Source organism: Mirounga angustirostris, unplaced genomic scaffold, assembly GCF_029215605.1.
Source record: "Mirounga angustirostris isolate CCGP_5_RB_7025 unplaced genomic scaffold, mMirAng1.0.hap1 SCAF_5, whole genome shotgun sequence".
Lineage (NCBI taxonomy): Eukaryota > Metazoa > Chordata > Mammalia > Carnivora > Phocidae > Mirounga > Mirounga angustirostris.
The window spans coordinates 129,073,374-129,094,009 of NW_026991713.1; the positions used below are offsets into that span (position 1 = coordinate 129,073,374).

At 40.9% G+C, this 20,636-nt stretch overlaps 1 long non-coding RNA gene across 2 annotated transcripts in view; it reads left to right on the forward strand.

Moving 5' to 3' along the window:
• LOC123841954 (uncharacterized) overlaps positions 1–20,636 on the forward strand; it is a 112,049-nt gene that overhangs the window by 60,955 nt on the left and 30,458 nt on the right. For both annotated transcript variants that reach the window (XR_006790331.3, XR_010411715.1), the window contains one exon: positions 7,843–7,909. This is a non-coding gene — a long non-coding RNA (uncharacterized LOC123841954). The remainder of the gene's footprint in view (positions 1–7,842; positions 7,910–20,636) is intronic.

The window sequence follows — 20,636 nt, forward strand, 5'->3', positions numbered from 1 at the left end:
GACTCTGTGAATATTGTTCATTGCTGAGTCAAGTAATGTACCGTGACAATATTTTATTTCTTGGTCAACTTTTATTTTTCTTAGAGTTAATAACTGCATTATTCTGTCGTCTGTTTAGGTTTTTCCTATCCAGTTGCAGATTTTATTTATAGGCAGTCCCCCCCCCAAGTTCTATTTCAGTCCTTAAAATTTCTGTTTCCCCCAAGTTCGGTTTGTTTTGCTACTTCTCTTTCACGATGAAGACATTCCTCCAATGCCTTGGGACCCTTTGCAGTCCATTCATATTTAAGAGTGATTGATGTACAAGAAATTGATTGGAGCTTGTGGGCCCCTGTGGGGCTGCCTGCCTCGGGAGCTGTACTGGGTGTGGAGTGGGTGGCCAGTGGGCTTTCTCCTTGGAGCCCCCCATGTATCATTATCTGTTGGTCTTTCTTTTCTCCAGGGTGTATCAGTTTCTCTAGAGAAGGATCCTCTATTCCCTACCTAGGAATATCCGCCTGTTTCCTGGAGTTCTGGAGCCAGGACGGAGCAGAGTTTGGGTTGTTTCTCCTGTCAGTGTGCAAGCCTTCATTCAACCCTCTTACGTACGGTCCTGGGCCCTCCACCATCCCCTCCTCAACACCTGACAACCATGAATCCCCTCTCTGGTTCAAGGTCCTAGCGTTCCTGGGGGGTGGGGTGCTTTGGTTACCAGAATGGGTGGACTTAGGGCCTGGGAGTCTAAGTTCTCCTCCTACAGACTTCCAAACAAACTTCTTGCTTTCACTTGTTCACTTTTCCCTGCCTTTCACTGCACCTCTGCCTCTGGTCCTGGGGGCTTTCTGGGCTGCACGGCAGATCTTTCTTCTTAATCCAACTCTTTACTGTGGGCCCTTAGGTATGACCTTCCTGCTCCCAGCTTGGTCATGTCCATCTGTTTTTTTGCCTTCACTTTGGGTCATTCCGTTACAAAAATCCTTTCATTTCATTGAAGATGAAGTCTGTATTTCTGTTTTTTTTCTTTACTATTTGGGATGAATATAAAAAGAAAAGTTGTCAGAAATGCCTTTATGTGGTATCTTGAAGCTAGTTGGAAACAATATTCAGTAAAGATCCCTGAAAGATCCATAGTCCTTCCATACATCTAAATGATCTAAAATAGTTTTTGGAATTTAGCCAGAGCCACTAAAAACTGCACACCTGAAGCCTAGTGCATTGTGGTTCTTGAGTGGCCGAGTTTCATATTGGTGTGAAGCCACCATCCTATAATAAGTCCCAAGGAACTCATTACTGTGTGTCCTAGAAGGAAGCATTTGAGGACACTGATCAATACGTTAAACGTTCTTCTCTTGCAAGGATCCTCAGGAGAATTTCTTCGTCTCATCCTTGAATGGTGTCTAATTGTTTTTTTACTGAGTGGCTGGTTTGCTTTTATTTTTTGATCTGGGTAAGCGTCCCTTTTCCCTTGGCTTCTCCATAGCTCAGAGTATGTAGAATTGAATTTGGGGTTCTCGTCTCATTTCTGTTGATATTTTATCTCCACTCATTTGTCTTTGCCTTTGTTTCTTCTTTCTCATCCACTCCCGGTTCTTGTTCTCTTGTTCTATCATTTATGACGGTCCTCATAAACTAGGACGTTTTGAGGAACAGATCACCCAAGCTTCTGTGACCCACACCCAGAACCCTGATCTCTGATCTCCTAGTTTTGGGGTCAGCCCCTTTGAGACAGAGTCCAGGTGTTTCAAAGCTCTGTGATCTATGGATTTATCATATTCTAAGTATTGGTTTCCCACTTCTGTCCCCCTTCCCCGGACATCGACTGCCTCTAGGTCCAATCTGGGCATGAATAAGGGATATATACTATGGTGGATCCTGAAGAAATGTGGAGAGATGGGAAGTCAGGGTTCTCTCCTTATAAGACAAGCACACTAGGATCTATCCAACCAGTGGGGCTTCACTGGATGCTACCTGGGCATACAATGCTAAAATATATGGTGATACCAAATGCTATTTTTGTCATGAAAGACATAGCTTGGAATTCCATTTTCAGGGAATTCTTGGGATGGCCAGATCTCTTTTTCCCGAAGTGAGCCCATAAAGAGGAAGGGCCCCGGGCCTGTCTGTCTTGGGCCAGGGGTGGAGCAGTTCATTCTGTGAGGCCAAAGAAGACAGTAGTTTGCCTAACATTCTGGTGTCCAGTTGCTACTTTTCTTTCTAAGGGAGGTTTCTATTGCTTCCTGTTGTCTGATGTTGATAGTGCGGTGGGGATGGCCTTAGTCTCTGATTTGTTATTCAGTTACAATTTTGAGTTATCTTTAATTTCCTTCTTATCCATCTGGCCTCCCCTTCCTCACTGAGGGATTTGGGACTTGACAGGGACTTCGCCCAACTCCTTCCCAAACCAGTGGTCCAACTACCCATTAAAGATTCTATTAGCTTCCTATTGCTTCTATAATAAATTACACAAATTTAGTGGCTAAAACAACATGAATTTATTATCATTAAGTTTTGGGGTAAAAAGTCCAAATAGGGCTCACTGGGCTAAAATCAAAGTGTTGGCAGAGTTATATTCCTTTGTGAAGGCTCTAGGGGAGGATCTTTTTCTTGCCTTTCCTACTTTCTAGAAGGTGCACATTCCCTGGCTTATGGCCTCCTGCCATCCTCAGAACCAGCAATGGCAGTATTTCTCACATTGCACAGCTCTGACGCTGACATTTCTGCCTTCCTCTTCCACATTTAAGGACACTCGTAATTTCAGTGGGCCCGCCCAGATAATCCAAGGTCATCTCCTTATTTAAGATCAGTTGATAATCAACCTCAATTCCATCTGCAACCTTAATTCCCCTTTGCTATGTAATATAACATATTTGCAGGTTCCAGGAATTAGGACGTGGACATCTTTAGGGGGCCATCACCACAGGGATCAAGTATTTAGTGAACACTAAGTGCCAGGAGTTGAGCTGACAATGGACAACCTGGAAGGCAGCTTGATGTCCATGTGTCCCGATTGATCTAATCATCCCCACTCACCACTGTTCCCAAACTTATTCCTCTTCATGGATTATTGTTCTAAGTCGTACAAAATAATGGTACAAGGTCACTTCCAAAATACTGACACTGATGAAGCTGAGATGAGGAACAGTCCCAGCACCACAGCGATCCCTGCATTGTCCTTTTAATTCATTTACTTTAAGAAATTGTGGTAAGATACACACAGCATAACATCTATATACTCATAATCCATCTTTTCTCTTGTTGATGGAAAATTAGATGGCTTCTAATTTTTTTCTGCTGTAAACAATATGGGAATGAACAGTCCCAGACATATTTCCTTGGAGACATGAGCAGCAGTTCTGTACTCAAGAAGGGCATGCCTGGGTCACAGATCCTGAGAATGTTCAACTTTGCTAGATCTTGTCAAGTTTCTATCCAAGGAAGATGCCACCAGTTTATTCTCCCACCAGCAGTCTGAGAGTTCCTTTCTCTCCACACTGAAGAATCCGATTTTTGTTCTGAAAAGATCACTCTGGTCAGAAAGCACAAAGTGAGTTGGGTGGGGGTTTGGGGGGGGGGTGGTGGGTGGTGCAACAGAGGCCCAGGCATCTCGGGGCCAAGAGCCAGGTCAGCCAAGTTTAAGTTTCCTCAGCTAAAAAACTTGTCATGGACAACTTTCTGCAGAAGATGCTCCGCTGCCTGTTCTCATTGTCCCTTGCATCGTTGGGCTGGCAAGAATGGGATGATGCACTGCTCAAGTGTTATCAATCAAATGGCAAATTGTGTGGGCCACCAAACTTCTATTCTTTGTAGAAAATTATTATTTATTTTTTATTGAACAAAACTCAAGGCCGAGAGGGTGCTCCGTTGTGCCCTTCTGTGGTAGGCGTGTTTTCTCTGTTTTGGCTCGGCCCCGGGCTGTTTGTTATGCGTGCGTTGTATTGCAAATGTGGAGCAAATGAAGCCCAAATATGAAATTAATACTGTGATCTGTTTTTCTCTTTTGTTGTCATAACAATCGGTGGCTCTTGAAGCAAAGAGAAAGTTAGAATCGTATGAAAGGTGTTTACACCATGTATACTCCATCCTGCGTTATTATTTATTGCTATAGTAAGTGTATTTAACATTAGCTTAGGGAGGGTTAACTGCTACTGGTTTTTGCCTGATGGTTTTTCTGCTCACCCTTCCAACCTGGTTTTGCTTTTGACCTTGACTTTTCCTATAGTTCTGAGCAGGAAGAAAGAGGGAGTTTGGGTCAGATGCCTAATGACGTCATGACTCCTTATGTTTAAGCATATGACGCCATATGTCAAGCGTCCTTCGCTTTTCTCCCCAGTCCTGAGAGCAATGTTAAGTCAGGAGTCTTGGTTAGAAACAAAGCAGGACCTGGAGTGCATTTTCCTCCTTTCTTTGCCCCATTCCTATCCTCTACACCTGAATAGGAGGCCCATCTCTCCAGGAGCAGAGATGAAGAGAAACTGAGGAAAGGAGACCTGGAGGAATTTATGCCTTGCAGAAGTGTGGGAATCAATATGACAAATAGAGAATCGGGATGCTGGTCCCCTAAGGTCATTCTCTATTTTACTCTATTCCCAAGGTTAAATACTCAGCTGCTGAGAGCCTTCTCTGGCTGAGGTCCTTACCACTCCAACCGTCACAGGCTACAATCTGCTGGGTCACAGGGCGGCCGACATAGTGAAGCTGATATGGTGGGAAACCCCTCTCCCCCACAAACTAAATAAACTTACCCACTTGGAGGCCCACTTGGGGACTATCTGGTGTTGTAAGCTCTTTGAAGGCAGGTGCTGACCTCCTTTTATCAGCCTACAATTCCTAAAAAAACATAGGGCACACACGAGAAACTCTGGAACTTCATCTGTTGCTTGTTTGGGTCATCGTAACGTATCTTAAGAATATGCTAGTAGTGCGGGAAGATTGTTTAAAAATGTACAGCTCTTGGTGAGTGGTGCCCATTTTAGAGATGATAGAATGAAAGGGGATATTTCTTTCTTTTTTTTTTTTTTTAAGATTTTATTTATTTATTTGACAGAGAAAGACACAGCGAGAGAGGGAACACAAGCAGGGGGAGTGGGAGAGGGAGAAGCAGACTCCCTGCCGAGCGGGGAGCCCGATGAGGGACTCGATCCCGGGACTCCAGGATCATGACCTGAGCCGAAGGCAGTCGCTTAACCAACTGAGCCACCCAGGCGCCCGAAAGGGGATATTTCTCACCCTTCTTAGAAGAGTCAGTCCTTCAGAGGATCTTTGTCTGTTTTCTTCTTCGTTGGGGTAGAACATGGGCAGAGGGGGCCACATGGCAACCCCCCACCTAGGCACTGTGCAGGAAAATCAGCGCCATTGAGGCCCTAGCTGATGACAGATTTAAAAAAATGTCCTATTGTTGTCCTTTACTGCCCAGGGGACCTTGAATTAGGCCTAAAGCCCAGGGCAGAATGAAGGCCCTTTCTTGGGTGAATCTCTTTTTGAGCACAATAGACGCAAACTTAGAACGGGCCTTGGTTATGTCAGAGATACAGGCAAAAAAGAGCCCATTAGTTCTAAGAAAAATCAACCTTTCTCTGAAGGCTAAAGTTATTTTCCATCTCAGATTCTTGTATTCGGGTGTGAACACGCGCGCGCACACACACACACACTCTTAAAAAGAAAGGATAAAGAGAACGAAAATGGGTTTGGAGGTCCAGGTTAGCGCGTGAGTGGTCACAGTATTATTACGCAGGAGGCAGATGCTTGTGACTATGGCAACTTCACTCCAGAGGGAGAAGTGTGAAATGGAAGGAATATTAATCAGGTCGGGGGAGGGAAGATGCTTAGGGAAGGGATGGGAGTGGCAGGCGGGTCCAAGACGGTTGGGTAAGGCTGGGTCTGGTGCACCTTTGGGAAAAGCTGTCATGCACTTTAGATCTCCCTTGTTTGCTCTGGGCCCCACTTTTCTGCCTGGATGCCATCCCAAGTCTAGGGCAGAGACCCCTCTAGAACGTGGGCTAAAGACAAACATGAAGCAAGGTGCAGTCGTTCCCAAACATGGCCTTTTTGCTTTTATGACTAAGCTGATGGAAATATTCCATTGTAGTCATATTTTCCCTCACTCAGTCATCTGTCCCTCAGATCTAGTCCGTGTGTGGCCGAAGCCAGCACTGTCTCAGTGGACCTAAATTGCTTAGAAACTGTCACATCCACCACCTCAGTTCCGTCACCAATTCTGCCTAGAAGAGTTCCTATCACGGTGTGTTTATTTTCATGCCAGATCCTTCACTGAGGTGTAGAGATGTGAAGTAACTTGTCCAGGTTCACATAAAGAGTGAATACCTCCCTTCAGAGCCCTTTGCCATTCTGCTTGTTTAAACAAGTCCCAGTGTGTCTGTGTGTGACGAGGGACCACTGGAGCTTTGCTGAATTTTCTTTGGTTGAATTCCCTTGTGTCTACATGGTCTGAATGTCAGTGACTAAAACAGAGTTACAAGACAGCAGCTTGTGGTAACTGCTCTTACAGAAATGTGTACTTCCTACCTTACACAATATAGGACAGTTTCATGTGTTCCAAATCAATTCCTGACAGTACCCAGCTCTGTGGATCGTGCAGATAAAATGCCCCTGTTATGCTTCCTTTAAAAACACTTAGGAAATGTGTGCATTTTTATTTGTGTGGCAAGATGATATTGTGAAATATTAACATAATCTCCCATCTCGCAAGGACACACATATTTTGCCCTTGGCACTTATCCTGCTTGAGGGTATCGGAAAACAGGCCTCTGCTTTTCCAGAGTGGCGTTGGCCAGACTTAAAGAATAAATATGCAGGGTGCTCAGTTCAACCTGAATCAGATCAATGACATAGAATTTTTAGCATAATTATATCCTCTGCAGTTTTGGGGACGTATACTAAAAAATTGTCATTTACCTGAAATTCAAATGCAACTGGGTGACTCGGATTTTCTCTGGCAAGCCTACTCCAAAGGAAGGCGAAATCAAAGAACCAGAGTAACAAAGGCTTGGCTTTTAAGTTTAAAAACTGTGGGTTAGCGTAAAATAAAAATACTAGGAAGACTACTTGCTGAGTGGTTTTACTTTTCTGCATGAGAAGAAAAGAACTCGGGCGTGGGGAAGGGGCAGAGGCTGGGGCCAGAAAAGAAAGAGGCAGGGGTGAGCGTAGCTGTTCCCCAGGCTTCTCTTCACCCTGCACAGAGCAATACATTCCCCATCTACCCTGGGGGACCGTGGAGCAGCCCGGCCAGGGAACGGGGATGTAGGCGTGGCTTATGGCAGCCCCGCCCCTGTCCCAGAGTGCAGTGCGCAAGGAACTTCCCAGGGTTCCCTGCGGCTCCACAGGTCGGTCCGGCCTTTTCGGAGGCAGAAGTGGTGTCCCGGCATGGCGTTAGCAGGTACGTGGGGCCGTCCCTCCCCTGTGCCGCGTGGGAGCGTGTCCTTCTGCCCCCCAGTATATCAGCGCGCTGTTCGTTGCCTCTGACAGCTGGCTGCGCTCTGGTAGCCGCCCTAGCCGCCAGGGCACGTCCAGTGGGCGGTGGGAATGAACCACACTTGCCCTCCCGGGCCAGGCAGGTAGCACCTGTGTGCTGCGGTGGTTATCAGGGAAACCACGGAGCAAAACCTGTGCTGTTTTACGGGCTGCGTGGTCTTAGACAAACACCTGACACTCGGCTGGCTTACCTGCAATACGGCGGCAGTAATGCCCCTTCATGGGGGCATTGTGAGGATTAAATGAGATGATGTATATAGCGCCAGTATAGTGCAATGCCTGGCACGTAGCCGGGGTGCCGAAGGTCCCTTTCGTTGGGTAGAAGCAGTTTGTCTTTGGGCAACCCCCTGACCGCACCCTCTCTCCTCCTTTCAGGCTCTTGAAGCCGTGTATCCTGTCCTTTTAAAATCACCTCTCAGCGAAGGGCCGTTCAAGTTTCCAGGTGAGAAAACATTGTTGTTTAACGTCTTCAGGATAATTGACTTTTTGCCTTTTATCTAATTGTGGAATGCAAGGCTTCGGTTTCTGAGTGAAGCTTGTTAAGGGAGGGATTTTTGGAGCAGGGAGCCCTTCCTTGCTGTGGAAATCACAGTAAATGGCGGGAGCAGCCTGAGAGGAGCAGGGTGTCAAAATGCTAGGCCCCGGGGCTGGGCACTGGTCCTGGCAAACAGTGATGCTCTTGTGTGTCCAGCAGTTGGCCGGGAGATGCCTGGCGGCAAAACTGCAAACTGTTACCCTGTGACTTTCAGGGTCACACTGCAAGCAGATGTCTATTCTTGGTTGGGGCAATTAGCCTGAAAGTGGAAAGTCAGCAGGAAGAGAACAAGACCTTCACATAGGGAGGGACATGACTGATGGACATTTGGTTCAGTTTTCAGCTGCAAGGGAGGGAAGGCGGCTAATTAGAGGAGGTAATACTACCTGGGGATTTCAGCTGATCCAGGTGGAGTAGAAGGAGTCATTGCTCCTCGTAGGAAATTTTGTTGTGGTGGTTTTGAGGCAGTCACTTTGACATGGGCATGGCAAGAAGAAAAAAAAAAGTATTCTTTATTACCAGGTAGTGTGCATATTCAGACATTCTGACCCTTAACGCATCCTGAACTTCATTCTTACTCCTGAGGGAAGCTCAGGGGTGCACTTAAGCCACGAATGGGATAAGGATGTGAAGGGCATCAGGGATAGGGTGAGGGTTTTTGAGCAAAATAAAGATTGAAAATGAAAATGTATAATAGGCTTATAAATTTAGCTATGAAAGATGTTCCTGTGTCAAGTAGCCATTTCAGACATAGTTTCACGGATGAATGTGGAACTTGGCAGTCCTCTGGCCAGCGTGGGAGAGGGAGAAGCGACTAAAACCTTCCTACCTGATAGAAATCCCAGGCTTCTGTCATCAAGTGGGGAAAGGAGGAAGGCTGAGGGAACAAATGGGATTTTGAATGGAATGGAACCTCGTGGTGAAACAGCCTGGCTTTCCCAGAGTCCCCACACAGACCTCCTTTTGGGAAGGGGAGAGAGAAAACCCCATCCTGCATCTTAGTATAGGCCCTTTTCCCTCCTGTTGACACCTTCGAAGGGTGAGCCCAACCATTCCTGTAACTAACTCTACCCATTACTCAAGTCTCCCAGAGCTGTTTCTGTCCCCCACCTCCTGAGATCAAGTCCAGGAGAGATTTGAACCTGACATGAACGCATTTAATTACCCAAGTCCCCTCCCAGAATATGCTCCTACTCCTCTTGTATCTATCTCAAGGATATTTGCTACCATCTTTTCCCCCCCTTCTTGTCATGCTTAAACTTCCTGTAAATGTCACACTTGATATTTTGCTATGTTTGAAGTACCTTTAAACCTGTTTTCCTTTTCTCTCATGTTGACTGCTCCTTTCTTCTCTGTTTAGCTAAACTATTACAATATCCTTGAGCCTAGTTTTTTTTTTTAAAGATTTATTTATTTGTTTGTGAGAGCACATGCTCAAGTGGGGAGAGGGGCAGAGGGAGAGAGAACCCCAAGCAGAGTCTGCGCTGAGCATAGCACCCGATGTGGGGCTTGATCCCATGACCCTGAGATCACGACCTGAGCTGAAACCAAGAGTTGGTCACTGACGTACTGTGTCACCCAGGTGCCACTAATTGTGTCGTAATTACACATCTCTGTCCAACTAGTCTGTAATCTTCTCTTAGACAGGAGCCCCCAGAACACTTAACGGCTTAGTTTCTCTACCAGTGTTTCCCAAAGTGTGTCTTAGAACACTGGTTCTGCTGGATGTTAATCAACACTTATAAACCTGCTCATGGCATTATAAGTACTTTGCTTGTAGGTAGGTATTGTTATTACCAAATCCATTTTGTCGATGAAGAAAATACTAGCTACTAAATGGCAGAGCCATCCAGAGTTCAAACACAGGTAATACTATCTTCTCCATCAGGCTACAGGTATATTGCCTCTCAGGTTAATAGGAATTATGTGATACAGAGTTTCAAGAATGAATGCCCAATTTAATAAACACTGGATTAAACTAAGTTAAATAGGCGGATCTTTGCTGCAGGGTACGAGACTTCTCAGAGCTTTTTGTATGTTAATGCACACTGTGAATTTCCAAAGGAAGGATGGAATCAACAGCATTCCTTACACGTTCTTGGCTACCAAACCTTATTTTTTCCCCCATAGATTATCTTGGACGTCAATGTCTGTGGAATATAATTTGGAAAATATTACTTTAAATCAGTGTTTCCAAATTCATACCACATTATAATTAATAAATTATCCAAATTTTAAACTGGACAGTTGTATATGTGTATATTATATATTTATCACATTCTCCCCTACCCTGCCCTCAGTTTTATTGAGATATAATTGACATGTATCCTTTACAAGTGTGCAGCATCATGGTTTGACTTACATTTATTGTGAAATGACCACAATAGGTTTAGTTAGCATCCATCATCTCATTTAGATATAATAAAAAGAAAAAGCTAAAAAAAAAAAAGCTAAAAAAAGAAAAAAATCTTTTTCTTTGTGATGAGAACTCAGGATTTACTCTTTTAAAAACTTTCCTATGTATTATACAGCAGTGTTAGCTCTAGTCATCATGTTGTACATTACATCCCTAGTACTTATTTGTCTTATAACTGGAAGTTTGTATCTTTTGACCATCCTCCTCCAATTCCCCTAGTTCCTGTCCCCAACCCTCCCACCTTCTCTTTTTCTGTCCCTTTGGGGTTTTTCTTTTTTCTTTTTTTTGATTCTACGCATAAGTGAGATCATATAGTATTTGACTATCTGTCTGACTTATTTCACTTAGCATAATGTCCTCAAGGTCCATCCATGTTGTCACAAAAGACAGGATTTTCTAGTATTTTTTTATGGTGAATAATATTCCATTATATATATGTACACCACAACTTCCTTATCCATTCATCCATCTGTGGATGCTTAGGTTATTTCCATGTCTTGCCTCTTATTTATAAATAATGCTGCTGTGAACCTAAGTAAGGATGCAGCTGTCTTTTTGAGTGTTCCTTTTCTTTTTTCTTTCTTCTTCTTTTTTTTTAAAGATTTTATTTATTTGAGAGAGAGAACGAGAGAGAGAGAGCATGAGAGGGAGGAGGGTCAGAGGGAGAAGCAGACTCCCTGCTGAGCAGGGAGCCCGATGCGGGACTCGATCCCGGGACTCCAGGATCATGACCTGAGCTGAAGGCAGTCGCTTAACCAACTGAGCCACCCAGGCACCCTTGAGTGTTCCTTTTCTTTGTATATACAGTTGACCCTTGAACAATGCAGGGGTTGGGGGTGCCAGACCCTCCCCCCACAGTAAAAAGTCTGTGTATAAGTTTTGACTCCCCCAAAACTTAACTACTGATAGTCTCCTGCTGACTGGAAGCCTTACTGATAACATAAACAGTTGCTTAATATATATTTTGCATGTTATGTGTATTATCTACTGTATTTTTACAATAAAGTAAGCTAGAGAGAAGAAAATGTTAAAATCATAAGAGAAAATACATTTACAGTACTGTACATATATTTACTGAAACAAATCTACATATAAATGGACTCACATAGTTCACACCCATGTTGTTCAAGAGGCATCTGCATTCCCAGAGGTGGAATTGCTGGATCAAAGAGTAGTTCAGTTTTTAATTTTTTGAGGATTCTCCAAACTGTTTTGCATAGTGACTGTACTAGTTTTTAATCCCAGGTGCACTGCACAAGAGTTCCCTTTGCTCCACATCCCTAGTATCTGTTGACATTCAAACAGGTGTGAGGTGATATCATGGTTTTGATTTGCATTTCCCTGATGATAGTGATGTTGAGCATCTTTTCATGTACCTGTTGGCTGTTTGTATATTGCCTTTGGAAAAATGTCTATTCTGTTGCTCACTTTTTTTTAAATAATTGAAGTATAGTTGAAATATAATACTAGTTCCAGGTGTACAACATAATGATTCAACATTTACAAACATTATGAAATGCTTGCCACATTAAGTGTAGTTACTGTCTGTCACCAGAAGAAGTTATTACAATATTATTGAATATATATATATACACCTTATGCTGTACTTTTAAGCCCCATGACATACTTACTTTATAACTGGAAGTTTGTACCTGTTAATCCCCTTCCCCTGTTTTGCCTATCCTCCCACCCTCTCCCCTCTGGCAACCACCAATTTGTTCAATGTATTTATGACTCTGTTTTTATATTTTTGTGGTTGGTTCGTTGTTTTGTTCTTTAGATTCCACATAAAAAAGTGAAATCATTTGGTATTTGTCTGATTTATTTCACTTAGTCTAGTACCCTCTAATTCTATGTTGTCATAAATGGCAAGATTTCATTTTTTTTTTTATGGCTAGGTGATATTCCATTGTATATGTATATACCACATCTTCCTTATCCATTCATCCAGTCGTGGTCACTTGGGTTGTTTCCATATCTTGGCTATTGTAAAGAATGCTGTAGTAAACATAGGGGTGCATATATCTTTCGAATTAGTGTTTACGTTTTCTTTGGGTAAATACACAGAAGTGGAATTACTGGATCCTGTGGTATTTCTATTTTTAATTTTTTGAGGAACTTCTATACTGTTTTCTCACAGTGATTGCACCAGTATGAGTTCCCACCAATAGTGCACACGGGTTCTCTGCTTCACATCCTCACCAACACTTTCTTATCTTTTTGATACTACTCATTCTTACTGGTAGGAGATACCTCATTGTGGTTTTGATTTGTATTTCCATAATGATGAGTGATGTTGAGTATCTTTTCATGCGTCTGTTGGCCATCTGTATGTCTTCTTTGGAAGAATGTCTCTTCAGGTCTTTGGCCCATTTTGCAGATTTTTTTTTTTTTTTTGGTTTATTTTTTTGGCCTTGAGTTTTATAAGTTTTTGTATATTTTGAATATTAACCCCTTGTTGAATATATCATTTACAGATACCTTCTCCCATTCAGCAGGTTGCCTTTTCATTTTATTTATGGTTTCCTACACTGTGCAAAAGCTTTTTATTTTGTGATAGTCCCAGTAGTTTATTTTTGCTTTTGTTTACCTTTTCCTCAGGAGACATATCCATAAATATGTTGCTAAGGCTAATGTCCAAGAGATGACTGCCCCTGTCTTCTTTTAGAAGTTTTACCGTTTAAGATCTCACACTTATATCTTTCATACATTTTCAGTTTATTTTTGTATATGGTATAAGAAAGTGGTCCAGTGTCATTCTTTTACATGTAGCTGTCCCGTTTTCCCAACACCATTTATTGAAAAGACTGTCTTTTCCCCATTGTATGTTCTTGCCTTTGTTGTGGATTAATTGACCATGTAGGTGTGGGCTTATTTCTGGGCTCTGTGTCCTGTTCTGATCTGTGTGTCTGGTTTTTTTTGGCCAGTACTCTACTGTTTTGATTACTGCTGCTTTGTAATATAACTTGAAATGTGGGATTGTGCTGTCTCCAGCTTTTGTTTTTCTTTCTCAATATTGCTTTGGCCATTTGAGGTCTTTTGTGGTTCCAAATGAATTTTGGGATTATTTGTTCTGCTTCTGTGAAAAATGTTGTTATTTTGATAGGGATTGCACTGAATCTGTAGATTGCTTTGGGTTGTATGGCATTTTAATGATATTAATTACTCCAAGCCACGAACATTGCATGTCTTTCCATTTGCTTGTGTCATCTTCAGTTTCTTTCATCAGTGTCTTATAGTTTTCAGAGTACAGGTCTTTCACCTCCTTGGTTAAGTTTATTCCTAGGTATTTTATTTTTTTGGTGCAATTGTAGATGGGATTATTTTCTTAATTGCTCTTTCTACTATTTCATTAGTAGTGTATAGAAGTGCAACAATTTCTGTATATTGATTCTGTATCCTGCAAGTTTACTGAATTCATTTATTCTAATAGTTTTTTGGTGGGGTCTTTAAGGTTCTATCTAGTATGTCATCTGCAAGAAGTGACAGTTGTATTTTTTCCTTACCAATTTGGCTGCCTTTTATTTCTTGTCTGATTGCTGCAGCCAGGACTTCCAGCACTCTGTTGGATAAAAGTGGTGTGAGTGGGCATCCTGGTCTGGTTCCTGATCTTAGAGGAAGCACTTTTAGTTTTTCATCAGTGAGTATATGATTTTAGCTGTGGGCTTTCATATAGTGCTTGTATGATACTGAGGTATGTTTTCTATGAACCCACTGTTGAGAGAGTTTTTATCAAGAAAGGATGTTGTAGTTTTTCAAATGCTTTTTCTACATCTGTGGAGATGATCATATGATTTTTATCCTTTCTCTTGTTAATGTGACATATCACATTGATTTGCAAATATTGAACCACCCCTGTATCCTAGAATAAATCCCACTTGGTGGTGAATGATCCTTGTAATGCATGTTGTTGAATACCTCACTAATATTTTGGTGAGGATTTTTGCATCTATATTCATTAGGGATATTGGCTTGTGATTCTCTTTTTTTGTCATGTCTTTGTCTGGTTTTGGTATCCAGAGTTCAACTTTGTTAATTAGTAATTGATCTGTTGAGATTTTGTATTTCTTCTCGATTCAGTCTTGGAAGATTGTATGTTTCTAGGAATTTATCCATTTTTTGTAGGTTGTCCAATTTGTTGGCATATACTTTTTTTTTAATATTATAACTCTGTGTTTTTGTGGTATCAATTGTTATTTCTCCTCCTTCATTTCTGATTTTATATGTTTGAGTCCTGTCTCTTTTTATCTTGTTAAGTCTGGCTAAAGGTTTGTCAGTGTTTTTATTTTTTTTCAAAGAAGCAGCTCTTGGTTTCATTGATCTTTTCCATTTATTCTATTTCATTTATTCCTGCTCTGATCTTTATTATTTCCTTCCTTCTAACTTTGGGCCTTGTTTGTTCTTTTTTTAAGCTCCTTTATTTGTAAGGTATGATATTTTTCTTGTTTCCTGAGGTGGGCCTGTATCACTATAAACTTCCCTCTTAGAACTGCTTTCACTGTATCTCAAAGATTATGGATCATTGTGTTTTCATTTGTCTCCATGTATTTTTTTTATTTCCTCTTTGATTTTTTGGTTGACTCATTGGTTGTTTAGTAGCATGTTGTTTAGCCTTGATGTGTTTGTGTTTTTTTCCAGTTTTTTTTTCTTGTAATTTATTTCTAGTTTCATACCATTGTGGTCAGAAAGATGCTTGATCTGATTTCAGTCTTCTTTTTTCTTTTTAAAGATTTTATTAGAGAGAGAGAGTGCGCGTGCGTGTGTGCAAGAGCAGAGGGGAGGGGCAGAGAGAGAGGGAGAGAGAGAATCTTAAGCACACTCTGCGCCCAGCGTGGAGCCTAATGTGGGGCTCAATCCTATGATACTGAGATCATGACTGGAACCGAAACCAAGAGTTGGATGTTCAACCAACTGAGCCACGCAGGTGCCCCTGATTTCAGTCTTAAATGTATCAAGACTTGTTTTGTGGCCTAACATGTGACCTGTCATGGAGAATGTTCTATGTGCACTTGAATATGTATTCTGTTGTTTTTAGATGGAATGTTCTGTATGTATCTGTTAGTTCCACCTGGTCTAATGTATTGTTCAAAGACATTGTCTCCTTGTTGATTTTCTGTTTGGATGATTTATCCATTGATATAAAGTGGGGTATTAAATCCTCTACTATTACTGTATTATTGTCAGTTTCTCTTTTTATGTCTTTTAATATTTGCTTTATGTTTTTAGGTGCTCCTATGTTGGATGCATAGATATTTACAATTGTTATATCCTCTCCTTGGATTGATACTTTAACCATTATTTAATAACCCTTTTTGTCCTTGCTACAGTCTTTCATAAAAGTCTATTTTGTCTGATACAAGTATTGCTACCCTCGCTTTTTTCTGCTTCCATTTGCATGGAATATATATATTTTTTCCATTCCTTCACTTTCAGTCTGTATGTGTCTTTAGGTCTGAAGTGGGTCTCTTGTAGGCAGCATACAGATGCATCTTGTTTTTATCCATTCAGTCATCCTGTGTCTTTTGTTTGGAGCCCTTAGTCCATTTACATTTAAAGTAATTATTGATAGGGATACACTTATTTGCCATTTTTAAAATTGTTTTCTGATTCTTTTTGTGGTTTTTCTCTGTTCTTTGTTCTCTTGCACTCTTCCCTTGTGGTTTGATGGCTTGCTTTAGTATTATGCTTGGATTCCTTCTCTTTATTTTTTGTGTATCTACTGCAGGTTTTTGATTTTTGATTACCATTGAGTTCATATATAATATCCTATGAATATAGCAGTCTATATTAAGTTGATGGTCACTTAAGTTCCAACTCATTCTGAGAAAAGCACTAAATTTTACTCTCCCCTCCACGTTTTATGTATATGGTGTCATATTTTACATCTTTTTGTTTTGCGTATCCCTCCACTAATTTTTGCAGATAAAATTGAGTTTACTATTTTTGTGTTTTAATCTCCATACTGATTTTATAAGTAATTAATTTATGTTTACAGAATGTTTGCTTTTAGCTGTGAAATTTTTTCCTTTCTTAATTTTCTTCTAATTATGGCCTTTTCTTTCCACTTAAAGAATTCCCTTAATATGTCTTGTATGGCTGGTTTAGTGATGATGAACTCCTTTAACTTTTATTTATTTGGGAAACTCTTTGTCTTTCCATTTCTGAATGATAATCTTTCTGGGTAGATTTTTCTTGGTTGTAGTTTTGTTTTTTTTTCCCCTCAGCATTTTGAATGTATCATGTCACACTCCCTTTTGGCTTATAAAGTTTCTACTGAAAAAATGAGCTAATAGCCTTATGGGTTTTCCTCATATGTAATTGTTTTCTTTTTTTCTTGCTGCTTTTAAAATTTTCTCTTTTTCATTACCTTTTGCCGTTTTAATTATTATGTGTCTTGGTGTGGACCTCCTTGGGTTCTTCTTGTTAGGGGCTTTTTGTGCTTCCTGGACATGAATGTCTGTTTCCTACTCCGGGTTAGGGAAGTTTTCAGGTATTATTTCTTCAAATAAATTTTCTGCCCCCTTTTTTCTTCTTCTGGGACCCTTATAATGTGAATGTTATTATGCTTGATATCATCACAGAGGTCCCTTAACCTATCTTAATTTTTAAAGTTGTTTTTTCTTTTTGCTGCTCAGCTTGGGTGCTTTCCACCACCCTCTCTGTCAGATTGCTGATCTCTTCTTTTGTGTCCTCTAATCTGCTGTTAATTCTCTCTACTGTGTTTTTCATTTCAGTAATTGTATTCTTCAGCTCTGACTGGTTCTTTTTTATATTTTCTCTGTCTTTGTTGAAATTTTCACTGAATTTATCCACTCTTCTCTCAGGTGTGGTGAGTATCTTTATGACCATTACTTTCAGCTCTTTATCAGGTACTTTGTATATCTCCATTCCATTCAGCTTTTTTTTTTTTTTTTTTTTCCTGTGGTTTTGTCTTGTTCTTTTGTTTGGAACAAATTCTTCTGTCTCCTCATTTTGTCTGACTCTGCGTTTTTTCCTATGTATTAGGTAGGTCAGCTCCATTTTCTGGTCTTGAAATTAGTGGCCTTATGTGGAAGGTATCATAGTCTTCTGAGACCACTAGAACCAGATGCTCCCAGGGTGTCACTTGTGTGGGCTGTGTGTGCCCTCCTGTTGTGGTTGAGCTATGACTGCTGCAGGCCCACCGGTGGGCAGGGTTTTTCCCCTCTGTGGCTAACTGAGAAGCCCTGCTGCAGCTTCTATGGGTGTGCTGGTAGGCAACGCTGACCCTCAGCCTGGCTGTCTGCAGTGATCTGCCCCTATTGCTGTGGGTGCACTGATGGGAAGGTCCTGCCCCCACTGTAGCTGTTTGAGAGACCAGCTCTTGTTGTAGCTACTATGGGGGTGCTGCCGGGCAGGGTTTGCTTCTGGCACACCTGGCTGAGAGGCCTGGCTGCAGCTAATGCTGGCATGCTTGTGTGGGGGGTGAGCTCCCCCACTCCTTAAGGCAGAGTTGATTGGGAGGGCAACTTGTTTCGCTGGGTCTGCCCTCCCTGGGTGTTGTGGGGTGGCAGTTGCTTTGGAGGGGGGCATCAGTCCTGACCAAGGCTGTCCATTGGGTGTGGTGGTGTGGGAGTCACTTTGGAGGGACACCTGTCTGGGTGGGCTGATGGTGTGGGCAGTCCACAGGGGAATGCTGGGGCTGCAAGTGGTGTTAGCAAGGTAGATGGAGAGTGTGAGAACTGGTTCTTGCACATGTCCACCTATCTAGGATGAAGGAAGGTAAGGAAAATGGTGCCCGCCAATACTTTTCGAAGTTCCTACAGTTCTCTTCCCCTCTGGCACAATGTCCTAAAATTAGTCAGTAAATCTCCTTTATGTATAACCTATGCACTTTTCAAATTGCTACTTCTGTGCTGGGTCTCATGCTGAGTGAGACTATATGCTGGCTCTTTAAGAGCAGAGACTTGGTTTCCTATAGTCCTCCAGCTCTCCTGGAGTTAAGCCCTGTTGCTTTTTATTTATTTATTTATTTATTTTTATTTTTAAATTTTTTATTGTTATGTTAATCACCATACATTATACCATTAGTTTTTGATGTAGTGTTCCATGATTCATTGTTTGTGCATAACACCCAGTGCTCCATGCAGAACGTGCCCTCCTCTGTACGCATCACCAGGCTAACCCATCCTCCCATCCCCCTCCCCTCTAGAACCCTCAGTTTGTTTTTCAGAGTCCATCATCTCTCATGGTTCGTCTCCCCCTCCGATTTCCCCCCCTTCATTCTTCCCCTCCTGCTATCTTCTTTTTTTTTTTTTTTCTTAACATATATTGCATTATTTGTTTCAGAGGTACAGATCTGTGATTCAACAGTCTTGCACAATTCACAGCGCTCAAGCCCTGTTGCTTTTTAAAGCTCCAGCAGTTACTACGTACTGATTTTCAAAGCCAGATGTGATGGGGACTCATCTTTCAGTGTACCTCCCAGGGCTGGTGTGGGCCTTGATCCCAAGCCTTGCTCCTCCATGCTTGTGCTATCCCTTCCACTTGTGGGTAGCCAGGTTGGTGTTTTGGTTCCTGACCATGTTTCTACTTCTGTTCTATTCAATGTGGGTTTGTCTATGACTTTAGTTGTGGAAGATCTGTTCTGCCACCCTTGTTTTCAAAGTGAGTTGTAATACATGTAGTTGTTGCCTTGGTGTATCTTGGAGCTGGTGAGCTCAGGATCTTCATACTCTGCAATCTTCCCTCTCTTGTCTTTTGCCCTCTTTAATTGGATTATTATTTTGTTATTGGATTGTATGAGTTATTTACATATTTTGAATATTAGACCCTTATCAGATACATGCTTTGCAAATATTTTTTTCCCATTCTGTAGATTGTCTTTTTACTTTGTTGATTGTTTTTCTGTGCAGAAACTAAATTTAGAATTTGATGTAGTCCCATTTGTTATTTTTTTTTTTGTTTTTCTGTGCAGAAACTAAATTTAGAATTTGATGTAGTCCCATTTGTTATTTTTTTTTTTGTTTTTCTGTGCAGAAACTAAATTTAGAATTTGATGTAGTCCCATTTGTTATTTTTTTTTTTTATGGCTTGTGCTTTGGGTGTCCTATCCACAACATTGCCAAGATCTGTGTCAGGGAGCTTTCCCCCTATGTTTCCTTGAAGGAATTTTATGGTTTAGGGTCTTATATTTAAGTCTTTAATCCATTTTGAGTTAATTTTTGTGAGTGGTCTAGTTTCATTCTTTTAGATGTGAATATCCAGTTTTCCCAGCACCATTTATTATAGAGATCAGCTTTTTTCCATTGAGTATTTGTGGTTTCCTTGTCAAATATTAGTTGACCATATACACTTGAGTTTATTTCTGGGCTCTTGATTCAGTTCCGTTGATCTGTTGTCTGTTTTTATGCCAGTCCATAAAAACTGTTTTGATGCAGTGCTTGAAATCAGGAAGTGCGATGCTTTCCATTTTTGTTCTTCTTTCTTAGGATAGTTTTGGCTATTTGGGCTCTTTGGTAGTTCCATATAAATTTTAGGGTGTTTTTTATATTCTCTAAAAAATACCATTGTAATCTTGATAGAAATTGCATTGGATCTTTAGATAGCTTTGGTAGTATTGACAATTATAACAATATTCTTCCAACCCATGAACATGGATTACTTTTCTATTTATTTGTGTCTTCTATGATTTCTTTCATCAGTGTTTGGTAGTTTTTAAAGTAAAGATCTTTCACTTAGGTTAAGTTTATTCCTAGGGATTTTATTGCTTTTGATGGTATTGTAAATGGGATTATTTTATTTCCTTTTCAGATAATTTGTTGTAAATTTATAGAAATGCTGTTGATTTTTGCATTTTAATTTAACTTTGGTTAATCTTTTCTATTGTTTTCCTGTTCTCTATTTTATTAATTTCTTCTCTGATCTTTATTATTTTCTTCCTTTTGCTTACTTGGGGCTCAATTTGTTCTTCTCTACTTCCTTAAGGTGTAGAGTTAGGTTGTTTATTTGGGATCTTTCTTGCTTCTTAACGTAGGTGTTTACAGGCATACCTCGGAGAAATTACAGATTTGATTCTAGGCCACTACAATAAAGCGCTATCTCAATAAAGTTATTCAGATTCATTTTTTGCTTTCCCAAAGCATATCCAAATTATGTTTGCACTGCACTGTAGTAAGTGTGAACTAGCATTATGTTTAAAAATGTAATCAAAACTTTATCATTTTAATTAAAAAATACTTCATTGCTGACAATGCTAAC